Source organism: Elephantulus edwardii, unplaced genomic scaffold (genome assembly GCF_000299155.1).
Source record: "Elephantulus edwardii isolate Elephantulus edwardi_28Jun2011 unplaced genomic scaffold, EleEdw1.0 scaffold00430, whole genome shotgun sequence".
In the NCBI taxonomy this organism is placed as follows: Eukaryota; Metazoa; Chordata; class Mammalia; order Macroscelidea; family Macroscelididae; genus Elephantulus; species Elephantulus edwardii.
In genome coordinates, this window is record NW_006400180.1 from 815484 (window position 1) to 820098 (window position 4615).

The 4615-nt window shown below is 38.2% G+C and overlaps 1 pseudogene; it reads left to right on the forward strand.

The window, feature by feature from the left end:
• The window catches only part of LOC102854809, a 5573-nt pseudogene extending 2700 nt beyond the window's left edge, over window positions 1–2873 (forward strand).
• The last annotated feature ends 1742 nt before the right edge of the window (window positions 2874–4615 follow it).

The following is a 4615-nucleotide window of genomic DNA, read 5'->3' on the forward strand; positions in this document are numbered from 1 at the left end:
GCGGTTGGCGCGGGATAGAGCAGGGTTTAGAGCTGTTGTGCATAGGGTCGCTATGAGTCGGAAACGACTCGACGGCACATAACAACAACAACAACAACATCTGTATTGATGTGGCAAATATAGTCAGAAATGTACAATCTGCAGAGGATAAAATTTATGAATGGGACTTTCTAAAGATTAAATCTCTGTGCTCATCAAAAATTTTTTCAAACAGGGTGAAAGAAAACCTCTTGACTGGGAACAAACATTTGGCAAAATCATCTCAGGTAAGGGTCTCATAACAAAAATTTACAAAATACTCCTGGGCCTCCACAAGAAAAAGACTGATAACACAATTATAAAATGGGCAGAAGACATGGAAAGACTTTTCACAGAGGAAGACATTCAGATGTCCAAAAGACACCTGAAGAAATGCTCAAAATTACTAGCAATAAGAGAGATACAAATCAAAACCACAATGAGATACCATCTAATCCCAGTAGCAGCAGCAAAGTTATTGGGCAGCAAGCAATAAATGTAGTAGAAGATGTGGAAAGATAGGAACTCTCATGTACTGTTGGTGGGATTGTAAAATGGTACAACCACTCTGGAAGACAGTTTGGCATCTTCTCAAAAGACTGGACAAAGAAACTCCGTGTGACCCAGCTATTCCACTAAAAGGTATATAATCCAAGGAAATTAGAATTGAGACACAAAGGGAGATTTGTACATCAATATTGATATAAGCTTTATTCACCATCACAAGAAACAGCCCAAATATCCAGTCACAATTGAATGGATTGAGAAATTGTGATACATTCACCCAATGGAATACTATGCAGTACTCAGGAGCAATGATTTTTAAAAATATTATGTAGCTTGGTAGACTGGAGAGCATTATGCTGAGTGAGCTGACTCAATCTCATAAGGACAAAGACTGCATAAGACCATTATTGTAAAAATAGGTTTGTTGTTATGTGCCATCAAGTCGCCTGTGACTCATAGCAATGTACAGCAGCCCTAAACCCTGCTTTATCCTGTGCCAACCTCATTGTTTTCTAAACACCCACCCCGATTACCCCAGTCACTTTACCCCAATCCACCACATAGAGGGTCTTCCTTCCTGTGCTGTCCCTCCACCCTCCCAAGCATGACGTCCTTCTCCAAGGTCTGGTCCCTCCTTGCAACTTGTCCAAAGTATGTCAGATGAAGCTTAGAATCCTTGCCTCCAAGGAGCAGCCTGGTTTAATCCTCTCTAGGATGAACCTGTTTGTTTTTTTGGCAGTCCATGGTATATTCAATACTATTCTCCAACACCACAGCTTAATGGCATCAACTATCCTTCTTTCATCCCTCATAATTGTCCAGCTCTCTGACGACAAGTGATTGCAAAGACCATACATGGCCTGTATCAGGTGCACTTTAGTCTCCATAGTGACACAATTGCTCTTCAGTACATTACAAAGGAGATCCAGTAGAGTGTGGAAATTATTGAACAATATCATTGATATCACACGCAAGCAAGATTCTGCTGAAGAGTATCCAAAAACAACTGTAACAGCACATCAAGAGAGAACTGCCAGAAGTGCAGGCTGGGTTTAGAATTGGTCATGGTACTACGGACATTATAGCTAATGTTAGATGGATCTTGGCTGAAGGCAGGGAGTTCTAGAGGATTGTCTATCTGTGTTTCATTGATTATACAAAGGTTTTTGACTGTGTGGATCACAACAAACTGTGACTGACTCTGAGAAGAATGAGAATCCCATAACACTTGATTGTTCTAATGTAAAACCTATACTTGGACCAGGAGGCAGTAGTCAGAACAGAGCAAAGAAACACTGCATGGTTCAAAATTGGGATAGGTGTATGCCAGGGATGTGTCCTATCTCCATACCTTTCAACCTATATGCAGAACAGATTACCCAGGAGGCTGGGCTGTATGAGGAGAAGTGTAGCATCAGGACTGGAAGAAGATTCATCAACAATCTGCATTATGCAGTTGACACAACCCTGCTTGCTGAAATGGAGGAGGACCTGAAGTGCTTGCTGCAGAAGGTCAAGGGCTACAGCCTTCAATATGGATTGAGGCTCAATATCAAGAAGACAATGATTCTCACCACTGGACCAATTGGCAGCATCAGGATGGATGGTGAAGAGATTGAGATTGTCAGCAGCTTTAGTTTGCTTGATTCCACAGGCATGACAGCCAGGAAACTAAAAATGCATTGTGATGGTAAAAAAAAATAATAGAAGGATAACTAGTAAAACATATATAGAAGCCCAAGAGGTGAAGGGGTGGGAGCAGAGTGGTGAGGATGGATAGGGGTGACACCACAGTGTTGCATAATTTTGTGGGTGGAGAGAGTAGAGGAACAAAATGGGAAGGATTCCAGTGAAAAGACAGTATGATGATGAGCAAGGTCCAATGGTTATTACGTTTATTTTTTTATTATACTAGTTTATTTACAAAATTAAAATACATTGTTTTTCACACCAAATTCTTCCAATTTCCCTCACTCCCCCACCCATGATGATTGCATGAAGCACAATATGAAGAATAGTATGAAACACAATGTATACAAACTATGTAAGCAAATAAATTTTTTTTTAAAAAAATAACATTCATAGTGAAAGATAGCTCTTCAGCCAGAAATGGTCTTTTCACTGAACATAACATCTGTGAAGTCAATGGTTAAAATGTCATTCAGTTGAAGGAGTCTCAAATTTCAGACATACTATCAGCATCTGGGACTGTAGTTACTATTACAGTTATGCCTGCTTTAATTCTTATTAAGTTGATGGCACCAATAAGTGACACTGGTTTTGTTCCATATAAACATTACAGTGTTTTTAGACTGAAACAGATTATAATGATTATAATTAAGTTTTAACTACCTTCACTTAATATGCTTAAACTGTCCCCTTAACTATGTTAAGCATCTAGAATGAGAACCGAATTTTATTGCTATCTTTCTATACTCCAAAATATATTTCCATATGAAGAGAAATATATATTAACCAACAATAGTTTAATGGTACTTAAAAGTCATTGCATGACTATTTAGTTGTATTAAGAGATTTTCTAGTAAAATTGCATAATGGAAGCTTTTCTAAAAGTTAATGATATCACTTTCTGATAACTAGATTGCTATATATTTAACGTAAAAATTCTTATAATAAACAAGATAAAAACTTGTGGTCCTTTTTGAGACAACACCCAATGTAGGGATTATGTAACCAAAATACTTTGGACTTGTCTTAGAATGTCTTCTTGATAATTTGATGTTTCCAGACTTTTCCCTGCCAACAAAATGGCACTAACAAGTAATCCTGATATGTTGTGTTATGTGTATTCTAATTATTAATAAAAATAAAGTAAAATTTCAGAGTGTAAAAAAAATCCATCAAGACATATCATATGATAACCAAATTCTTAAAAATCAAAGATAAGGATAGAATACTAAAACAAGAGTAAAACAAAGAGACACCTACAAAGGAGAACCAATTAGATTAAGTTCTGATTTCTCAGCACAAACCATCTGAGCAAGAATACAATGGGATAGCATATACAGAAAGCTGAAAGAAAACAATTGTCAGATAAGGATCATGTATCCAGCAACGCTATCCATCAAATATGAAGAAGATATTAGATCATTTGCAGAAAAGCAGACATTTAAGGAATTTGTGAAAACAAGACCAATTCTACAAGAAATTCGAAGGGAAGTCCACTACAGATATGCCAAAGGAAAGAGGATAGACCATAGTAACCAGAAAGAACAAAAAAAAGAAACACAGCAAAATGGTAGCAATAAAATCTGATTTGTCAATAATTACACTTAATATGAATGTCTTGAATGCACCAATTAAGAGAAAAAGGAGTAGCGACACAGATAAAAAAATACCAAACCCAAACTTATCAATATATTTCCTATACGAGATATATCTAAGAAATGAAGAGAAAGGCTGAAAAATCAAATGGTGGGGGGAAAGTGGCATTCACAAATAAGCAAGTGTGGACTGGCCCTGCTTTCCATGCCATGGTGAATTCAAAGAGCTTTCCCAGGTGACTAGTCCAGCAAAAGACCTCAGCATCATTGGCAGGAAAAACTAACAGGCAATTGCTATTTCTGCACCAAGAAATTCTTCCTTTACCTGTGACTGTGATTTTAAAGCAGATTTGCATAGTGATGGCAATACCATTTTATTGTTGTTGCTGTTGTTATGTGCCATCGAGTCGCTTGTGACTCATAGCGACCCTATGTACAACAGCCCTAAACTCCGCTCTGTCCTGTGCCAATCGCACTGTCTCTGACACTCCCATCCCAATTATCCCAGTCACTGAATCAATCCACCTCATAGAGGGCCTTCCTCTCCTGTGCTGTCCCTCCACCCTCCCAAGCATGATGTCCCTCTCCAAGGACCAGTCTCTCCTCACAACATGTCCAAAGTATGTTAGACAGAGCCTCAGAATCCTTGCCTCCAAGCTGGAAAACGTAATACCTATTTAACAAAATGGAGAGTTAAGGTGGAGCAATCACAAAGAGTAATTCCTGTAATTCTCCAAAGCGTGTCACTCACTCAAAATGAGACTTCCTTCAATCTGGAATCAAACAAGCCATCTCTCAGTCATGGA